Below are 22,812 nucleotides of genomic sequence, written 5' to 3' on the forward strand. Positions count from 1 at the left end.
ACCCCTACAGCAATAAAAGTAGCAGAAGTGACTCCGTGGATACATCACTCCAGGGTTAAACCAGCAGCAGTCGATTCTTGGCAAGTTACAGCAGATCCAGAGAATCCCTGCAAGATCCGGTTAAAACGCACTACTCAGTCGGAGTAACGAGGAATTATTGTGGATTACAAATTTTATTGTTACAGGTGTGAGTGAGAAGGCCATAATAAAGCCTGTCCGCTTACCATCACATAGTGTATAAGCCAGGAAAGTCCCGAAGGGACACCTGTGAAGACGAGCAGAACTCCATTCCCTGCAGCCCTCACATCCTGGAAGCTGAGGTTCCATCGCACGGACGAAGACTGAGGATGACGGCGAAAGATGTGCTTTTGATAGTGTTTATTTATATGTGTTTTTATATTCAGGAAGGTAGAGGTACCGACACTCCTAGCTGTGAGGTATGCATTAAGACTACGAGAACAGGTAACCATATTTCCCAAACCCTAATTTGGCATTCACAATACGAATGTAAAGGAGATGTATCGAGATGTAGATACTTAAATATAGATTATAGTGTGTGCCATTTAGGAGTAGGAGAACCTAAGTGCTTCAGTCCGGAGTATCAGCCTCGTACAATTTGGTTGACTCTCAGGAATGGAGATCCTCAGGGGACCCTAATTAATAAAACGGTGTTAGAATCCGTACATTCTTCGGGTGTTCTGCTATTTGATGCGTGTAAAGCGATATCGAGTGGTAGAAAGCCGTGGAATGTATGTGGGGATCTTAGATGGGAGAGGACGTATGGGTCTAACGATAAATATATTTGTCCCAGTAGCAAAAATAAATATGTAAGTCCTAGATGCCCAAATAGAGATTATAACTTTTGCCCATATTGGTCTTGTGTGGGGTGGGCAACTTGGGGACAGACAGTAGACAAAGACATGATAGTGACTAAGTTGCCGACTAGCCCTTATTGTAAGTCTATGGAATGCAACCCAGTCCATATACTCATTAATAACCCCGACAAGTTCTTAGATAAGTATGGAAATTTATTTGGGTTTCAAATATACGGGACGGGTTTAGATCCTGGGACATTATTGTTTATAGGAATAGAGACTGATACGGTATCCTCCCAGACTCATCAAGTATACCATTCCTTTTACGAAGAGATGAGTATAGATAATAAGATCCCCCATAATGCTAAAAACCTGTTCATCGATTTAGCTGAAAGTATTGCCGGTAGTCTTAATGTTACCAACTGCTATGTGTGTGGAGGTACTAACATGGGAGACCAATGGCCTTGGGAAGCAAAGGAGGTAATGTCCGGTTCTGAGGCAGTTGACCAATTAATATCTACACAAGCCGATTATCATATGAGTGTTAGAGGTAAATCTGAGTGGAGATTAAAGACCTCCATCATAGGTTATGTTTGCATAGCAAGGAAAGGAATAATGTATAATACTTCTGTAGGAGAATTAACTTGTCTAGGGCAAAAAGCTTATGATGATGATACAAAGAATACAACTTGGTGGTCGGCTTCAAATGTCTCAGAACCATCTAACCCGTTTGCTAGATATGCCAATTTAAAGGATGTGTGGTTTGATCTATCCATCACATCTACCTGGAGAGCCCCAGCAAATTTGTACTGGATCTGTGGTAAGAAAGCCTATTCGGAGCTGCCACAGGACTGGGAAGGGGCATGTGTGTTGGGTATGCTCAAACCATCCTTCTTCTTGTTACCGATTGAAACAGGTGAGACTTTAGGTGTTAAAGTGTATGATGTGAATCATAGGAAGAAAAGGGGACCCATAGAGATAGGTACCTGGGAAGATAACGAATGGCCTCCCCAGCGTATCATAGATTATTATGGGCCAGCCACGTGGGCTGAGGATGGTACCTTTGGTTACAGAACCCCTATTTATATGCTCAACCGTATTATAAGATTACAGGCGGTGGTTGAGATTATCACAAATGAGACATCACAAGCGCTCAATCTTCTAGCGAAGCATAACACCAGGATGAGGACAGCAGTCTACCAAAATAGATTAGCCTTGGATTACCTTTTGGCAGTAGAGGGAGGTGTATGTGGGAAGTTTAACCTAAGTAATTGCTGTCTTCAAATAGATGACGAAGGGCAAGCAATAGCTGAGCTTACTAGCCATATGGTTAAACTAGCGCATGTGCCTACTCAGGTATGGAAAGGGTACAATCCAAGTAGTTGGTTTGGTAGCTGGTATGAGTGGTTTGGAGGGCTTAAGGCAGTGGTAGGTGGAGTCCTACTGATTTTACTGTTGTGTCTACTCCTACCGTGTCTTATACCCTTAGTAGTTAGGTCTGTGCAAAGCCTGATAGGAAGTATAGCAGAGAGGAAGGCTGCTGCACAGATAATGGCCATATATAAGTATAAGGCTTTAGATCAGGGAGAACCAATGCAGGAAGATGAGTGTTGAAAAGATTCACATCATAAGATAAGTCTGGTCTGGTTCAAGGTAACCTGAGGTATATGCAAACCAAGGTTAAGTGATGCCTCAAGTAATTGTGAAATATCAGAGGCATCAAAGGGGGGAATGTGATGTAATTCCAGTAAAATACAAGTTTAGCAGGCTAAGATTGCCACAAGGCATATGTATGTATATGTGTTTGTAGTATCAGTTGGTTAATTACACGTAGCTAAGATACTGTCATCACTGTACTGACCAGGTGCAGGAATGTAAGAACTGGAATTACGCGTCCCTCTCCTTTGTATCAGATGAGCCACGTGGTTAGACCGGATGGATGAGTTTAGACTCTATTCATTAAATAGGTTAAGGGTATGTGTGGGTGTAGTTAATTGTGGGAGGAGCTACAGTGCTATATAAGGAATGTACTCTATGTATTCAGTACTCAGACTTTGCTGTATTTTGGTGACGCTAGTCCCTCTGAGTCCCGATCGGTGATCCAATAAAGAATCTCTTCCTTCCTGAAGAAACCTGTGTCCATCTCTCTGTGCTTGGCTTCCGTCAGTTTCTCCGGTATCAATAGAACACTGCAGCATCCCATATACAGAGCAGATACCGTAACATCTAACAAAGTAAGGCAAGATTTAATGATTGCATATCTTCCAATCCCAAGTGATTTAGAAATGGTCAAAAGAATCAGCCTTAGCCCCTATTTTCCCTTATTCCTTCCAATCACTGAGAGCCTGGCACTGTCCCCCAGTGTCAAGAGGACAGATGTCTCATTTATAATGTGCCTTCATTTTCTTAATGTAATAGATAGACTTGTACCGGCAAAAAAATTGATTCTGGACGAATCACTTATGCCAGAGTAAAAAAACAAAGTATTTTTTAAAAATGTAATGGCTGATGAATTTCATCCATATTGTTGGTCAGCTCGGCATAATTTATTTAACAAAAATATTTGGGAAAGCGAATCGGATGATCCAAAAGCGCATGAAAATAAGTAAGTGTATACAAAATATTTATAATATAAATTTGTATATATTTTACGGTACACTAAAGTGAGAAAAGGTTCCTAATAGAGGGCAAGAGAAGGAGGAGCAGTCTGTCAGGGTCCCACGGGCGGCTGTGAGGGGAGGCTGCAAGCCGCTCACAGCACTCACCTTTGGTTCTTCGCCCGTTGGCGAGCGGCGTCCACACAGCCTCGGACGCCTCTCGTATCCTCCTTCTCGTCTCCCGGCGGCAGCGTGTATAACGCTGCACGCTGGGAGACCGCGCATTTATGCAAACGCCGGGGTCAGCCACGTGACCCGGCGTTAAAGTCACAGTATGACAATCACAGTGTGAGGTATAGATATCTCCCACGTGTGATTGTTCATTCTGATTGGAAGTTATCCAATCAGAATTAACCACAGGGTTTAAATACTTACCTTTCCTTTCCCTCAGTGCCCTGTTGCTGTTTGCTTGTGTTTCTCTCTGGTTACCGATTATTTGGCTTGTTCCTCCGACTCTGTATTCTCCATCCCTTTGACCTCGGCTTGTTTCACGTTCTCCTGTTTTCTGGCTCCCCTTACTCGGCTTGTCTCCTGACTATTCTTGGTGTGCTTAACCCGGCCATTCTAAGGACCGGTACTGCACCTTTTCCTCTCTGTGACCTGTTAGCGTGTTAGGTTCCCCTAATCGTGACATTACAACAGCGCCATAATGGAACCTGCTGACATTCCACAGCTATTAGTTAATCAGGAGGCTAGAATGGATGGTTTAGATCACCGTATGGATCAGTTTGCTCAAGCTTTACAAACCATACTGGCTTGTACTGCACACTTGCAACCTGCCATTCAGGAGGCTGCTGCTGCTGTGCCCGAACCCATTCCCACTCCGGTACTCGTTCCTGCTCACGTAGTTCATATGACGCCGCCACAGCGCTATAGCGGTGATCCAGCATCGTGTCGTGGTTTCCTCAACCAAATTGATATCCATTTGGTGATGAATCCACGTTCCTATCCCACTGACAGAACCAAAATTGCCTTTTTGATAAACCACTTGTCCGGGAAAGCTTTAGCATGGGCCAACCCCATGTGGGAGAATACGTCTCCTATGTCCTTTGCAGATTTCTTGACAGCTTTCAAACGCACGTTTGATCAACCCGGTAGGGTTGCCTCTGCTGGCAAAGCTCTGCTTAGGGTCCGACAGGGTAACAGATCTGTAGCGGATTATACTATCGAATTCCGCACTCTAGCAGCTGATGTGGTTTGGAATAATGACGCCCTCGTAACAGACTTTCAGGAGGGTCTGGCCGCTTACATACTGGATGAAATAGCATCCAGGGAATTACCTATTCTTCTGGATGATGTTATAGACTATATAATTCTTACTGACAACCGTATAAGAGAGAGGCGTAGTCAAAGACGGATGAATACACAGGTGTTACCTGCCCTACCCAGTACTGCATTACTAGCATTACCCGCCCCTAGTCAACCATCCCCCGAACCCATGCAATTGGATGCTACGGGGTTAACTGAGGCTGAAAGAGCGTATCGTAGAAGGGAGGGGTTATGCCTTTATTGTGGAATGAGGGGGCACCACTGTAATACCTGCCCTAAATTAAGGGAAACTTCAGCACCTAAGGCCTAGAGAGGGGTCGGCCTCGGGTGCTATGACTTTGTCCCCTCATGTGTCCATCTCCAGACCGTTTATTACGGTTTCTCTTTTGGTCAATAAAACCACTATAACAACCAAAGCCTTGATCGATTCAGGTGCGGCAGACAACCTTATGGATAAAAACTTTGCTAAAACCGCAGCCTTGACTTTGATCCAAAAGGCCACACCCTTGGCCGATGAGGCCATAGATGGTAGACCACTTGAGAAACCTCTGGTGACCCATGAAACCCAAGAAATAGTTATGTCTGCGGGTGTTTTGCACAAGGAAAGGTTAACCTTCCAAATATTTGACACCCCTACTGCATCCATCATTCTGGGTTTTCCCTGGTTAGTTAAACACAACCCAGTACTTGATTGGGGTTGTTTAGATATACTCTCCTGGGGGGAATCTTGTCAACGAGACTGTATGGCCCATGTACGTCCTGTTTGTTTACTCAATGTTCCCACAGCTAAACTACTTTCTGTTTCTGTCCCTTCTGTGTATGCAGACCTTGCATTGGTTTTTGAAAAAAGGGAGGCAGATAAGCTACCTCCACACCGTGACTATGACTGTGCCATGAACCTTTTACCGGGTACTATGCCACCTAGGGGTAAAGTCTACCCTCTTTCTGAAAAAGAAAATCAGGTTATGGAGGAGTATATACGGGAATCCTTGAGGAAAGGTTTTATCAGAAGGTCCTCCTCTCCTGCTGGTGCTGGTTTCTTTTTCGTTGTCAAGAAAGAGGGTGACTTAAGGCCATGCATAGATTACAGGGGTCTGAACAATATAACGATCAAGAATGCATATCCTATCCCTCTCATCACTGAGTTGTTTGATCATGTCAAAGGTTCTAGATACTTTACTAAACTAGACCTCAGGGGGGCTTATAACCTTGTTCGTATAAAGGAGAATGATGAGTGGAAAACAGCGTTCAATATACGTAGTGGACATTATGAGTATCTAGCCATGCCTTTTGGACTGTGTAATGCTCCTGCTGTGTTTCAGGACCTCATAAATGATGTCCTTAGGGATCTACTGCATGTCTGTGCCGTGGTATACCTTGATGACATACTTGTATATTCTCCTGATTTAAAGTCACACCATACTCATGTGAGGATGGTGCTTAAGACATTGTTGCAGAATGGTCTTTATTGCAAGTTAGAAAAATGTTTGTTCGACCAGACTTCTGTGCAATTCCTAGGGTATGTAATTTCTGAACAGGGATTCAGCATGGATCCTTCTAAATTGGAAGCCATACTGTCCTGGCCTCTTCCCCAAGGACTTAAAGCAATACAGCGCTTTATAGGGTTTGCCAATTATTATCGGAAGTTTATTAAAAACTTTTCACCACTTATTTCCCCTATTACGAAACGAACTAAAAAAGGTTTGCACCCCAGGGTTTGGACTCCTGAAGCCCTTGAGGCCTTTGAGACCACTGCCCCTGTGCTACACCATCCTGATCCTTCCCTTCCCTTTGTTATGGAAGTGGACGCTTCTGAATCAGGTGTAGGAGCAGTGTTGTCCCAAAGATTATCGTATGACGAACCCCTCCATCCCTGTTGTTACTTTTCTAAAAGGCTGTCTGATTTAGAAAAGAATTACGATGTTGGGAACAGGGAACTATTGGCTCTTGTGATGGCTTTTAAAGAATGGAGGTACTTATTAGAGGGATCTAGACACAAAATTTTGGTTATAACTGATCACAAGAATCTCTCCTATATAGCAGATGCTAAAAGATTGTCCTCTCGGCAGGCTAGATGGTCTTTATTTCTTTCACGCTTTCAGTACGTTATTACATATAGGCCTGGTTACCGTAATGTCAAAGCTGATGCTATCTCCCGACAGTACGAACCTTTGGAGTCTATTGCCCCCGCTCCTGAACCCATTGTACCTACGTCTCAGATAATAGCTGCTACTCATTTGGTTATTTCGTCTCCTTTCCTTGATAGTATCAAGACATACCAAACCCAAGCACCCTCTGAGACACATGTTGGTAGACTATACGTGAACGTAAAAGACAGAAAAAAGTTGTTAGCTTTATTTCACACCGCCAAAACTGCTGGTCATCCGGGGATTACCAAGACGTACAAGGGTCTCCAACAGTTTTGGAGGCCTTCACTTAAACAAGACGTGGTCAGGGGCGGACTGAGAACCCTCAGGGCCCCCGGGCAAAATAAATCAAGGGCCCCTTACAGGCCCCACCCATACTCCGCTGCAAGCGCCACCCATGTCCCGCCTCCATGCACCGCCTCCAGCCACACCCTACACAATCTTTAGACACAAGGAACAAAAGTGCAATAATCCCTTCGAGGCCCCAGTAGAGACTACAATTGAGGGCTAATGGGCCATGGAGGGGGGTCTTTCTAGCAGAGGCTATCTCAGTGTCCTTTAGAGAGTGTGTTAGAAAGAATCCCCTCCAGGCCTTATTAGAGACTACAATGGAGTCTAATAGGCTTGGAAGGGGGTCTTTCTAACAGAGGCCATCTCAGTGTCCCTGCTGGAAACAGTCGCCTCCAGGCCCCAGTAGAGACTACAATTGAGGGCTAATGGGCCATGGAGGGGGGAGCATTCTAGCAGAGGCTATCTCAGTGTCCTTTAGAGAGTGTATTAGAAAGAATTTCCTCCAGGTCCCATTAGAGACTACAATGGAGTCTAATGGGGCCTGGAGGGGGGTCTCTCCAACACTCTGGTTCCTATTCACAATATAGCAACACAACATAGCTCGCTGATACCTAGGCCAAGTTGGCTCCTCTTACCTTAATTACTGTTGCTGGCTGGCAGTCTGTGGGCTTGCTGGAAGGCTGTGGGCTTACTGGCTGCGGCTGGCAGGCTGTGGGCTTGCTGGCAGGCTGTGGGCTTGCTGGCTACTGCCGGCAGGCTGTGGGCTTGCTGGCTGCGGCTGGCAGGCTGTGGGCTTGCTGGCTGCGGCTGGCAGGCTGTGGGCTTGCTGGCTGCGGCTTGCTGGCTGGCAGGCTGTGGCTTGCTGGCTGCGGTTGGCAGGCTGTGGGCTTGCTGGCTGTAAGCCTAACTGATGGCCTGTGGGCTGGCTTGCTGACTACTGGGGCACTTGTTAATTATTTAAAGAAATAATCCATGCACAATAACCACTACTGCTCTGTGTAGTCGTTATGGTGCCAGGAGGGCCGGGCCCCCCTCCCAGAGTAAGTAGTCAAACCGTTTAAGAACAGTTTGACAACTTACCTGGGGTCTGCTGGGATATGAGGCTGTAGTAGGGTATAGGAGCAGTGGTGCACTGTGTGAGGGGTGCAGTGTGTGTGAAAGGTTCAGTGTGTGTGAGGGGGTGTAGTGTGTGAATGTGTAGGGTGTGTGGGGCAATGTGTGTATGAGGGGGCTGTGTATTTGTGTGGCAATGTTAGTATGGGGGGCTGTGTGTGTATGGGTGGGCAGTGTATGTGTGTGTGTGTGAGGCAATGTGTGTAAATGTGTATGGTGTGTGTGGGTGTATGGGGGGCAGTGTGTGAATGTGTATGGTGTGTGTTTATGGGGCTAGAGTTCACTCTCACCACTGCGACCACCCGGAATCGCTGGTGGTCACAGTGTTGAGAGTGAACTCTAGCCCGTAGCTCCAGGGCTAGAGTTTACTCTCTCAAGAGCCGTAACGTTGCCGTGGTAACCGCAGCAACGATCTGTGCTCGCGCAAGAAGGACCTAGAGGAGCTGAAGGCTGAGCTCCCGGGTCCTCTCTTCCTCGCTCCCCTGCTGGCTGCCCGCACGGTGCCTGCGGACAGGGGAGGGGGCAATTGCCCTCCTCTTACTCCCTCCTCCCCCTCGTCTTACCCCCTTCTTACTCCCCCCCTCTTCTTACTCCCCCCTCACTCTCTTCTTACCCCCTTCTTACTCTCCCCCTCTTCTTACTCAACCCTCCCCCTCTTCTTGCTCCCACCTCTTCTTACTCCCCCCTCTTCTTACTCCCCTCCCCCCTCTTCTTACCCCCTCCCCCCTCTTCTTACTCCCCCCTACCCCTCTTCTTACTCCCCTCCCCCTCTTCTTACCCCCCTCCCCCTCTTCTTACTCCCCCCTCCCCCTCTTCTTACCCCCTTCTTACTCCCCCCTCTTCTTACCCCCTCCCCCCTCTTCTTACCCCCTCCCCCTCTTCTTACTCCCCCCTCCCCCTCTTCTTACTCCCCCTTCCTCTTTTTACTCCCCCCCTCTTCTTACTCCCCCCTCCCCCTCTTCTTACCCCCTTCTTACTCCCACCCTCTTCTTACCCCCTCCCACTTTTTCTTACCCCCCTCCCCCTCTTCTTACTCCCCCCTCTTCTTACCCTTCCCACCCCCCTCTTCTTACTCCCCCCTCTTCTTACCCCCTCCCCCTTTTTCTTACCCCCTCTTCTTACTCCCCCCTCTTCTTACCCTTCCCTCCCCCCTCTTCTTACTCCCCCCTCTTCTTACTCCCCCTTCCTCTTTTTACTCCCCTCCCCCTCTTCTTACCCCCCTCCCTTCTTACTCCCCCCTCCCCCTCTTCTTACCCCCCCTCCCTTCTTACTCCACCCTCCCCCTCTTCTTACCCCCTTCTTACTCCCCCCTCCCCCTCTTCTTACCCCCTTCTTACTCCCCCCTCTCTTCTTACTCCCCCCTCCTCTCTTCTTACCCCCTCCTCCTCTCTTCTTACCCCCTCTCTCTCTTCTTACTCCCCCCTCCCCCTCTTCTTACTCCCCCTTCCTCTTTTTACTCCCCTCCCCCTCTTCTTACCCCACTCCCTTCTTACTCCCCCCTCCCCCTCTTCTTACCCCCCCTCCCTTCTTACTCCACCCTCCCCCTCTTCTTACCCCCTTCTTACTCCCCCCTCCCCCTCTTCTTACCCCCTTCTTACTCCCCCCTCTCTTCTTACTCCCCCCTCCTCTCTTCTTACCCCCTCCTCCTCTCTTCTTACCCCCTCTCTCTCTTCTTACTCCCCTCTCCCCCTCTTCTTACTCCCCCTTCCTCTTTTTACTCCCCCTCCCCCTCTTCTTACTCCCCATTCCCTTCTTACTCCCCCCTCCCCCTCTTCTTACCCCTTCTTACTCCCCCTCTCTACTTACCCCCCTCCTCTCTTCTTACCCCCCTCTCTCTCTTTTTACTCCCCCTCCCTCTCTCTTTTTACTCACCCCTCCCTCTCTCTTTTTACTCACCCCTCCCTCTCTCTTCTTACCAGCCCTCCCTTTCTCTTCTTACCCCCTCCCTCTCTCTTCTTACCCCCTCCCTCTCTCTTCTTACCCCCCTCCCTCCTCTCTTCTTACCCCCCTCTCTCTCTTTTTACTCCCCCTCCCTCTCTTCTTACCCCCTCCCTCTCTTCTTACCCCCCTCTTCTTACCCTTCCCTCCCCTCTTCTTACTCCCCCCTCTTCTTCCCCCCTCCCCTTTTTTCTTACCCCTCCCCCTCTTCTTACTCCCCCCTCTTCTTACCCTTCCCTCCCCCCTCTTCTTACTCCCCCCTCTTCTTACTCCCCCTCCCCCTCTTCTTACCCCCCTCCCTTCTTACTCCCCCCTCCCCCTCCTCTTACCCCCCTCCCTTCTTACTCCCCCCTCCCCTCTTCTTACCCCTTCTTACTCCCCCCTCCCCCTCTTCTTACCCCCTTCTTACCCCCTTCTTACTCCCTTCCCTCCCCCCTCTTCTTACTCCCCCCTCTTCTTACTCCCCCTCCCCCTCTTCTTACCCCCCTCCCTTCTTACTCCCCCCTCCCCCTCCTCTTACCCCCCCTCCCTTCTTACTCCCCCTCCCCCTCTTCTTACCCCTTCTTACTCCCCCCTCCCCCTCTTCTTACCCCCTTCTTACTCCCCCCTCTCTTCTTACTCCCCCCTCCTCTCTTCTTACCCCCTCCTCCTCTCTTCTTACCCCCTCTCTCTCTTCTTACTCCCCCCTCCCCCTCTTCTTACTCCCCCTTCCTCTTTTTACTCCCCCCTCCCCCTCTTCTTACTCCCCATTCCCTTCTTACTCCCCCCTCCCCCTCTTCTTACCCCTTCTTACTCCCCCCTCTCTACTTACTCCCCCCTCCTCTCTTCTTACCCCCCTCTCTCTCTTTTTACTCCCCCTCCCTCTCTTCTTACCCCCTCCCTCTCTTCTTACCCCCCTCCCTCTCTCTTCTTACCCCCCTTCCTCTCTCTTCTTACCCCCCGCCCTCTCTCTTCTTACCCCCCCTCCCTCTCTCTTCTTACCACCCCTCCCTCTCTCTTCTTACCACCCCTCCCTTTCTCTTCTTACCCCCTCCCTCTCTCTTCTTACCCCCCCTCCCTCTCTCTTCTTACCCCCCTCCCTCCTCTCTTCTTACCCCCCTCTCTCTCTTTTTACTCCCCCTCCCTCTCTTCTTACCCCCTCCCTCTCTTCTTACCCCCTCTTCTTACCCTTCCCTCCCCTCTTCTTACTCCCCCCTCTTCTTCCCCCCTCCCCTTTTTTCTTACCCCTCCCCCTCTTCTTACTCCCCCCTCTTCTTACCCTTCCCTCCCCCCTCTTCTTACTCCCCCCTCTTCTTACTCCCCCTCCCCCTCTTCTTACCCCCCTCCCTTCTTACTCCCCCCTCCCCCTCCTCTTACCCCCCTCCCTTCTTACTCCCCCCTCCCCTCTTCTTACCCCTTCTTACTCCCCCCTCCCCCTCTTCTTACCCCCTTCTTACCCCCTTCTTACTCCCTTCCCTCCCCCCTCTTCTTACTCCCCCCTCTTCTTACTCCCCCTCCCCCTCTTCTTACCCCCCTCCCTTCTTACTCCCCCCTCCCCCTCCTCTTACCCCCCCTCCCTTCTTACTCCCCCTCCCCCTCTTCTTACCCCTTCTTACTCCCCCCTCCCCCTCTTCTTACCCCCTTCTTACTCCCCCCTCTCTTCTTACTCCCCCCTCCTCTCTTCTTACCCCCTCCTCCTCTCTTCTTACCCCCTCTCTCTCTTCTTACTCCCCCCTCCCCCTCTTCTTACTCCCCCTTCCTCTTTTTACTCCCCCCTCCCCCTCTTCTTACTCCCCATTCCCTTCTTACTCCCCCCTCCCCCTCTTCTTACCCCTTCTTACTCCCCCCTCTCTACTTACTCCCCCCTCCTCTCTTCTTACCCCCCTCTCTCTCTTTTTACTCCCCCTCCCTCTCTTCTTACCCCCTCCCTCTCTTCTTACCCCCCTCCCTCTCTCTTCTTACCCCCCTTCCTCTCTCTTCTTACCCCCCGCCCTCTCTCTTCTTACCCCCCCTCCCTCTCTCTTCTTACCACCCCTCCCTCTCTCTTCTTACCACCCCTCCCTTTCTCTTCTTACCCCCTCCCTCTCTCTTCTTACCCCCCCTCCCTCTCTCTTCTTACCCCCCTCCCTCCTCTCTTCTTACCCCCCTCTCTCTCTTTTTACTCCCCCTCCCTCTCTTCTTACCCCCTTCTTACCCCCTTCTTACTCCCTTCCCTCCCCCCTCTTCTTACTCCCCCCTCTTCTTACTCCCCCTCCCCCTCTTCTTACCCCCCTCCCTTCTTACTCCCCCCTCCCCCTCCTCTTACCCCCCCTCCCTTCTTACTCCCCCTCCCCCTCTTCTTACCCCTTCTTACTCCCCCCTCCCCCTCTTCTTACCCCCTTCTTACTCCCCCCTCTCTTCTTACTCCCCCCTCCTCTCTTCTTACCCCCTCCTCCTCTCTTCTTACCCCCTCTCTCTCTTCTTACTCCCCCCTCCCCCTCTTCTTACTCCCCCTTCCTCTTTTTACTCCCCCCTCCCCCTCTTCTTACTCCCCATTCCCTTCTTACTCCCCCCTCCCCCTCTTCTTACCCCTTCTTACTCCCCCCTCTCTACTTACTCCCCCCTCCTCTCTTCTTACCCCCTCTCTCTCTTTTTACTCCCCCTCCCTCTCTTCTTACCCCCTCCCTCTCTTCTTACCCCCCTCCCTCTCTCTTCTTACCCCCCTTCCTCTCTCTTCTTACCCCCCGCCCTCTCTCTTCTTACCCCCCCTCCCTCTCTCTTCTTACCACCCCTCCCTCTCTCTTCTTACCACCCCTCCCTTTCTCTTCTTACCCCCTCCCTCTCTCTTCTTACCCCCCCTCCCTCTCTCTTCTTACCCCCCTCCCTCCTCTCTTCTTACCCCCCTCTCTCTCTTTTTACTCCCCCTCCCTCTCTTCTTACCCCCTCCCTCTCTTCTTACCCCCTCTTCTTACCCTTCCCTCCCCTCTTCTTACTCCCCCCTCTTCTTCCCCCCTCCCCTTTTTTCTTACCCCCTCCCCCTCTTCTTACTTCCCCCTCTTCTTACCCTTCCCTCCCCCCTCTTCTTACTCCCCCCTCTTCTTACTCCCCCTCCCCCTCTTCTTACCCCCCTCCCTTCTTACTCCCCCCTCCCCCTCCTCTTACCCCCCCTCCCTTCTTACTCCCCCTCCCCCTCTTCTTACCCCTTCTTACTCCCCCCTCCCCCTCTTCTTACCCCTTCTTACTCCCCCCTCCCCTCTTCTTACCCCTTCTTACTCCCCCCTCCCCCTCTTCTTACCCCCTTCTTACCCCCTTCTTACTCCCTTCCCTCCCCCCTCTTCTTACTCCCCCCTCTTCTTACTCCCCCTCCCCCTCTTCTTACCCCCCTCCCTTCTTACTCCCCCCTCCCCCTCCTCTTACCCCCCCTCCCTTCTTACTCCCCCTCCCCCTCTTCTTACCCCTTCTTACTCCCCCCTCCCCCTCTTCTTACCCCCTTCTTACTCCCCCCTCTCTTCTTACTCCCCGCTCCTCTCTTCTTACCCCCTCCTCCTCTCTTCTTACCCCCCTCTCTCTTCTTACTCCCCCCTCCCCCTCTTCTTACTCCCCCTTTCTCTTTTTACTCCCCCCTCCCCCTCTTCTTACTCCCCATTCCCTTCTTACTCCCCCCTCCCCCTCTTCTTACCCCTTCTTACTCCCCCCTCTCTACTTACTCCCCCCTCCTCTCTTCTTACCCCCTCTCTCTCTTTTTACTCCCCCTCCCTCTCTTCTTACCCCCTCCCTCTCTACTTACCCCCCTCCCTCTCTCTTCTTACCCCCCTTCCTCTCTCTTCTTACCCCCCGCCCTCTCTCTTCTTACCCCCCCTCCCTCTCTCTTCTTACCACCCCTCCCTCTCTCTTCTTACCACCCCTCCCTTTCTCTTCTTACCCCCTCCCTCTCTCTTCTTACCCCCCCTCTCTCGTCTTACCCCCCTCCCTCTCTCTTCTTAACCCCCCTCCCTCTCTCTTCTTACCCCCCCCTCCCTCTCTCTTCTTACCCCCTCCCTCTCTCTTCTTACCCCCCCTCCCTCTCTCTTCTTACCCCCTCCCTTTCTCTTCTTACCCCCTCCCTTTCTCTTCTTACCCCCTCCCTCTTTCTTCTTACCCCCCTCCCTCTTTCTTCTTACCCCCTCCCTTTCTTCTTACCCCCCCTCCCTTTCTCTTCTTACCCCCCCTTTCTCTTCTTACCCCCCTCTCTGTTCTTATCCCCCTCCCTCTCTGTTCTTACCCCCCCTCCCTCTCTGTTCTTAACCCCCCCTCTCTGTTCTTACCCCCTCCCCTGTAGCGTGGCCGAGCTGCTCTCCGGTCCGCGGTGCCCGGCCGGAGTGATAGGAAGGTGCACACTGAGTGTGCACCTTCCTGTCATTCCGGCCGGGTACAGGAAACAGAAACTCCTGTTCCGCGTGGAACAGGAGTTTCTGTTTCCTGTACCCGGCCAGACTGACAGTGTGCACCTTCCTATCACTCCGGCCGGGCACCGCGGACCGGAGAGCAGCACGGCCACGCTACAGGGGAGGGGAGGTGAGAAGCTGCAGCAGCCTGAGGCTCTTAAGAGAGCGCTCAGGCGGCTGCAGCATTTAAAGGGGCGGCCGGCCCCCTCAAAGTGTGCCGCCGGGCTCCCTGATGGCGGGCCCCCTTCCCGGCCGGGCCCTCGGACCATGTCCGAAGTGCCCGACCGGTCAGTCCGCCCCTGGACGTGGTGGATTATGTGCAGGCTTGTCGTGTCTGTACACAGTGTAAGTCGCCTAATGTTAAACCCCGGGGACTTCTAATGCCCCTATCTGTACCCAAGAAACCCTGGACCCACTTATCCATGGATTTTATTGTGGATCTTCCTTCCTCTGATGGACAGACAGTAATTTTGACCGTGACAGATAGGTTCTCTAAAATGGCGCACTTTATTCCGCTTAAGAAACTTCCTTCTGCGGTTCAGTTGGCTCAGGTGTTTGCCAAAGAGGTGTTCCGGTTGCATGGTATACCACTGCATATCGTTTCCGACAGGGGTTCTCAATTAGTCTCTCGGTTTTGGAAGGGCTTTTGTGCTGAGATGGGGATCTCCTTGTCGTTTACGTCCTCCTATCATCCACAATCTAATGGAGCTGCTGAACTGGCTAATCAGTCTGTGGAGTTGTATTTACGCTGCTTCACGAATGCACACCAAGACAACTGGTCTCATCTTCTTCCCTGGGCTGAATTCGCCAGGAATACTGTGACTCATTCGTCTACTGGCTTAAGTCCTTTTATGGTTGCTTATGGGTTCCAACCCTCTGTCCTTCCTGGTGTATTCTCCGAAAAGGGAATGCCCACTTTGGACGAGCACCTCGCCTCCTTACGGAAGATGTGGGATCAGGTCCATGTTGCTCTCTCTCGTGCAGTGGTTGCTCAGAAGAGATTCGCTGATCGCCGTGGGTGTGCGGCTCCTTCTTATGCTCCCGGTGATAAGGTTTGGTTGTCCTCTAGGAATCTCCACCTCAGGGTTCCCTCGATGAAATTTGCGCCCAGGTTCCTTGGCCCCTATAGGGTATTGCGTAGGGTGAATCCCGTGTCCTACTCCCTGGCCTTGCCTCCTTCCATGCGTATACCTAACACATTTCACACCTCCCTTTTGAAGCCTTTGCTCTGTAATCGGTTCTCTGGTCCTCTCAGGCGACCCGATTCCCTCTGCGCGGTCTCTAGTGATGTGTACGAGGTGGCTGCTCTCCTCGATTCTCGTTTTTCTCGGGGTCGGTTGCAGTATCTGGTGGATTGGAAGGGTTACGGTCCTGAGGAGCGGTCTTGTGTTTCTGTCTCTGATTTGCACGCACCCTCTTTGGTCCGCTCCTTTCATGCACGGTTTCCTTTGAAGCCTTCGGCTTCCCGCCCTCCGGGCGTTCCTCGAGGGGGGGGGTTAATGTCAGGGTCCCGCGGGCGGCTGTGAGGGGAGGCTGCAAGCCGCTCGCAGCACTCCCCTTTGGTTCTTCGCCGCCCGCGGTCTCCCCTTCCTATGACCGTGGGTGAGCGGCGTCCTCACAGCCTCAGACGCCTCTCGCATCCTCCTTCTCGTCTCCCGGCGGCAGCGTGTATAACGCTGCACGCTGGGAGACCGCGCATTTATGCAAACGCCGGGGTCAGCCATGTGACCCGGCGTTAAAGTCACAGTATGACAATCACAGTGGGAGGTATAGATATCTCTCACGTGTGATTGTCAATTCTGATTGGAAGTTATCCAATCATAATTAACCACAGGGTTTAAATACTTACCTTTCCTGTCCCTCAGTGCCCTGTTGTGGTCTTTGGTTACCTGTATTGCTGTTTGCTTGTGTTTCTCTCTGGTTACTGATTATTTGGCTTGTTCCTCCGACTCTCCTGTATTCTCCATCCCTTTGACCTTGGCTTGTTTCACGTTCTCCTGTTTTCTGGCTCCCCTTACTCGGCTTGTCTCCTGACTATTCTTGGTGTGCTTAACCCGGCCATTCTAAGGACCGGTACTGCACCTTTTCCTCTCTGTCACCTGTTAGCGTGTTAGGTTCCCCTAATCGTGACACGGTCAAAATAATCTCTATTTATATTTTTCCCATATATGGGTCACTTCTTGTAAATATATGATCTTCATTTAGGGACTGTCCCCTAGCCATCAGTCATATTATTTATTTGTTTATTCCCTCCCCCAATTCAGAATCATGGAACAAAGCAAAATGCTCATTCATGATTGAGATACATTTCAGCTTGGAGTTAGGAATTTGAACAGTTACCTATCCGACCCAAATTTAGACAAATTGCAGCTCGTAACAAAACAAATCTCCGAGTCTATTGATATTAAAAGTTTTATACTAGTACTGCAAGAACTAGAAAGCAATTAATAGTAAATGAATGCTGTTACATAATGTATTTTAGTATTGTGATTTATGGCAGAGGCTCTCACAACTAAATATATTTAATTATTCTTATTATTTTTCCAGCATCTTATTTTTTTTTCAGATCTACAAGTCAGGATGTATTCTTTCTAACTTTTGCATAGCCAAATAGCTAAGTGGAAGTCAATTGTGGGCTGTGATAGCTAAAAAAAAAAAAAAAAGAATATTCAGGAGAATAAGGAACCATAGCTATTAAATGAAGTAAATTCCTGTTTAACATTTAATGTAGTGGCTATGTTGCCAAGAATCTCAGGGCATTTTATTTGTCAAAGTGTTTTGTAGATCTCCTTGCATCACCACCAGACCCACACTTTTTTCAAACTGAGACCTGCAAGGTCTGCTTGCCTCCTTCCATGTTTCTTTATGCCAAGGCTGAAGCGGGGATCTCTTCTGTTGTCTTCAACTGGCGACTGGTTGTGAATTCATGAATAAAATGTAATAAATCCAATCTGAAACACAGACACTTCACCTTACAATAAAACTGTTAGATCTTTGAGTTCCCAAGTGATATCCCTACTATACTGATGGATATAGCTAGATACCTACTATACATAACACTCATTTAGTATGTCATCGGTTTATAGAGAACATATACATCATACACACAATAAACCTATAACATGGGGTTTATTTACAAAACGGTGACAGTGAAATTACAAAATGTTAGCTATTACAACCAAGTTGGATGAAATAGTAGATTAATCTACTTTCCTTCTTGACTTTTTTTGCCTAAATTTTGCTTTCTAAAGCTCAATATTCATTATAAAACATGCATCCTAACATTGGAAGGTATAAAATCTGGACTAGTAGGTAGGCCTTCAGGTGGCATCACCAGTGTTTCAACTTGGTCACTGATGATGACCATAGTTGGTGGGTCTGCCAACGTAGGGGTTTGTTGGGCTTCCGCCAAGCAAACCAGGCTGAGTGGCAGCCTCCCGGCTGGCCCCAACATACAAGACTAAGAGAGTGCTTTTGAAGTGTTCTCTGCATGGATCTAGTTCCTGCCACACAGCATGCGTGCATCTAATGATGCATTCGAGCTGTGCTCCCTGGATGTGGGACACCATGAAACTAAATCAGGATAGTTGACAGGACCCCAAAAGAGGGACTGTTCTGCCAAATGGACAGTTGGAGAGCTGGTGAACTTCAAACATGGCCATTATTCTCCAAGCTTGTCTTCGCAGAGTAGATGCTTTCATAATGCATCTTCCATGTTTGCATACACTAAATATTACATTAAATGCATGCACTTTAACCTCCATGCTTATATACATTCATCATTTTAAACATGCATATGTAGTCTAATAGTCTAATAGTTTAAATATTGGCATACATGCCTACATGTATAGGATATCCTCCATGCTTACATACACTCTCTATGTTCTTGTTGTAATACCTATTGTCATGTTGCCCTCTGTTTGATGTTAGTGCTCAGTAAACTAAAAGGAACACTACAAGCACCATAACCATTGACGGCTGACGGCTCCACTCCTAAGCGAAGACCTACAATGCAGGGCTAGTTCATTGGCTGAGAGTGTCAGCTGATCGCTCTCAGCCAAGGAGCTAAGCCCTGAACCACTGTGCTTAGCTAAGATAGAGAGCTCTTTGCAGGCATCAGGTAAAACACAGTCCTGGTGGCGTCATTTCTGTTACTGGGGCTAAGGCATACTTAGGTAATTGGCACCTGGGGAAAACTATTTGTTGTCACCCTCCACCAAATTGTCTCTTAGAGCCCCCTTGTGCCCCAAACCTCTCTACTGTGTCTCCTATCTCCCCTCTTGAGTCCCTCTCCCCATTTGTCACTTATCCCTCTCATGCATCTTATGCTCTTCTTGTGGCTGTTATCAGGGCCACACTGGGAATACAAAGGAGTCACAAGCTCACTACAGACAAGCTCACTGACACACACAACCTCACTACAGACAACATCACTGACACCCACAAGCTCACTACAGACAAGCTTACTAGCACACACAACCTCACTAGAGACAAGCTCACTGATACACACAACCTTACAACAGACAACCTAACTGACACCCACAAGCTCACTACAGACAACCTCACTGACACCCAGAAGCTCACTACAGACAAGCTCACTGACATCCACAAGCTCACCACAAATAAGCTCAGTGACACATACACACAAGCTCACCACAAATAAGCTCAGTGACACACACACACAAGCTCACTACAGACAAGCTTACTGACACACACAAGCTCACTTACACCCACAAGCTCACTACAGGCAAGCTCACTGACACACACACGCTCACTACAGACAAACTCCTTGACTAACACACAGACATACCCACAAGCTCACTGACACCCATAAGCTCACTACAGACAAGCTAAATGACACCCAAAAGCTCACTACAGTCAAGCTCACTGACACCCACAAGCTCACTGACAGACACACACACACAAGTACCTGTCTGTCACTGGCAGTGGAGACTCTCAGGGCAGTGAGGTTTCACCATGCAAGAGATTTTCTCATCCTGTGTAAAAGGTCAGGAAGGGGATCTCCAGTGCCGGGGTTGGCTCCTGTGGTCATGCAAAGCTGGAACCTGCAAAAGGGGATTTGTGAGAGAGACTGTCACTCCTTCCTGCTGCTAACCAGCTACAGACTGTGCTGGTGTATGAGCTACTAGCAACCACAATGCAGTCGCTTAATTATGTGCAAGAGCCACCTACACATGCAAAAAATAAATTTTATAGAGGTTTCCTGTAATGTGCTGCACTGCCTGGCCCCAGATGCCGTGGCCCACTAGGAAATTTCCCGGTATCCCGGTGGGCCAGACCGGCCCTGCCTCTTATGACACCAGTGTGTCTATTACTCCCATTATATCTCCCTTTCATCATTTATGCACCCTTGTGTCTCACACTTCCCCTTGTGTCTCTCACCCTACCCTTTCTTGAGTCTCCTATCACCCTCCATGTCTCATACCCCCTACCGTGTTTCCTATCTCCCCTTTTTGGCATTAATTCCCCCCTTGTATCTCTCCTACCCCGATTCTTGTGTTTCTAACCTGCCATGTAGTGTATCCTTCTCCCCCTTGTGTCTTCAACTCCCAATTCTTGTGTATCTTACACTTCATAGAGAGTTTTTTTCTCAATGTGTTTTTTTACCCCCACCCCCTTCTTGTGTCTCTTATTTTTCTTAATGTGGCTTCATTGGCTGCAGTAGATGAGCTGCATTTTCCTCTAACTGAACTGAGAAAGCACATCTTGGCATGCTGTGAGCATCATATCCCTGCCCCAGCGTGCCAAGATCTGCTTTCTCAGACTTGGTAGAGGAGGACAAAGCTACTCCGTGGACCGCAAGGCCGTGCTGCACAGAATTACAGGCAGGATGGGGCTGCTCTGTGTAACTCCTTCAGCCTGTCACCCAGGGCAGACCACCACCCACTTACTATGCTAATACACTGGGTATTCCCCCCCGGTAGAACAATGAGGTGTGTGGACCTGATGGAGTCTCCCTGCAAGCCCCCTTCAGCTTGAACCAAGGCAAAAAAAAAAAACAAGCATGTTCTCCAAAAACAACATTATTCATAGTAAAAAGACCTGAGGAGATTAGTTATTGGGATGTATTTAGTTTTAATTTCCTGTCCTTTACAGCCAAGCGGGTGGAGCTTATCCTATGGCGATGCTACCATGGATTACACAGGAATATATACTTTTGTGTGGAAGTTTTGTTTTCTGTGATGACTATGAAACTTAGAAGACAAACATACCATACTCTAAAAACATTCCATGTTGAAATTGTATTTTATTACTTGTAGTTTGTGACTTGTAACTTCCAAAAACTGAACAACTGAAGTGCTTTATGGATCTGGAGCGTTCCTTTAAATCTATTGAGAACACTGTGTCTGAGCTATAAAGCTCAGCTACTGTATTTCTCTCACTGGAACTAGAAATTGTGAGAGACCCCCAGAAAATTATATTATTTTATTAATTATATATTGGGGGACCTGCCTGACAACCCAAGCAGAAAGTCCAGCGAATTTAATTTGCAAGCCCTGTATCTGACCTGTATTTTTTCAAAAACCAATAAAATCTGTACATGGGTGTACTGTTGTACTTGTGCAAGATCGCTGAACACAAATATGAGTGTTTTAGAGCAGTAAAAAGTCTAATGATGATTTGTGTGAAAAATGCTAAAAAATAAACTTTATATATATGAAAACTTACTACAGGGAGTGCAGAATTATTAGGCAAATTAGTATTTTGACCACATCATCCTCTTTATGCATGTTGTCTTACTCCAAGCTGTATAGGCTCGAAAGCCTACTACCAATTAAGCATATTAGGTGATGTGCATCTCTGTAATGAGAAGGGGTGTGGTCTAATGACATCAACACCCTATATCAGGTGTGCATAATTATTAGGCAACTTCCTTTCCTTTGGCAAAATGGGTCAAAAGAAGGACTTGACAGGCTCAGAAAAGTCAAAAATAGTGAGATATCTTGCAGAGGGATGCAGCACTCTTAAAATTGCAAAGCTTCTGAAGCGTGATCATCGAACAATCAAGCGTTTCATTCAAAATAGTCAACAGGGTCGCAAGAAGCGTGTGGAGAAACCAAGGCGCAAAATAACTGCCCATGAACTGAGAAAAGTCAAGCGTGCAGCTGCCAAGATGCCACTTGCCACCAGTTTGGCCATATTTCAGAGCTGCAACATCACTGGAGTGCCCAAAAGCACAAGGTGTGCAATACTCAGAGACATGGCCAAGGTAAGAAAGGCTGAAAGACGACCACCACTGAACAAGACACACAAGCTGAAACGTCAAGACTGGGCCAATAAATATCTCAAGACTGATTTTTCTAAGGTTTTATGGACTGATGAAATGAGAGTGAGTCTTGATGGGCCAGATGGATGGGCCCGTGGCTGGATTGGTAAAGGGCTGAGAGCTCCAGTCCGACTCAGACGCCAGCAAGGTGGAGGTGGAGTACTGGTTTGGGCTGGTATCATCAAAGATGAGCTTGTGGGGCCTTTTCGGGTTGAGGATGGAGTCAAGCTCAACTCCCAGTCCTACTGCCAGTTTCTGGAAGACACCTTCTTCAAGCAGTGGTACAGGAAGAAGTCTGCATCCTTCAAGAAAAACATGATTTTCATGCAGGACAATGCTCCATCACACGCGTCCAAGTACTCCACAGCGTGGCTGGCAAGAAAGGGTATAAAAGAAGAAAATCTAATGACATGGCCTCCTTGTTCACCTGATCTGAACCCCATTGAGAACCTGTGGTCCATCATCAAATGTGAGATTTACAAGGAGGGAAAACAGTACACCTCTCTGAACAGTGTCTGGGAGGCTGTGGTTGCTGCTGCACGAAATGTTGATGGTGAACAGATCAAAACACTGACTGAATCCATGGATGGCAGGCTTTTGAGTGTCCTTGCAAAGAAAGGTGGCTATATTGGTCACTGATTTGTTTTTGTTATGTTTTTGAATGTCAGAAATGTATATTTGTGAATGTTGAGATGTTATATTGGTTTCACTGGTAAAAATAAATAATTGAAATGGGTATATATTTGTTTTTTTTTAAGTTGCCTAATAATTATGCACAGTAATAGTCACCTGCACACACAGATATCCCCCTAAAATAGCTATAACTAAAAACAAACTAAAAACTACTTCCAAAAATATTCAGCTTTGATATTAATGAGTTTTTTGGGTTCATTGAGAACATGGTTGTTGTTC

The sequence above is a fragment of the Pelobates fuscus genome, chromosome 2 (assembly GCF_036172605.1).
Source record: "Pelobates fuscus isolate aPelFus1 chromosome 2, aPelFus1.pri, whole genome shotgun sequence".
NCBI lineage: Eukaryota > Metazoa > Chordata > Amphibia > Anura > Pelobatidae > Pelobates > Pelobates fuscus.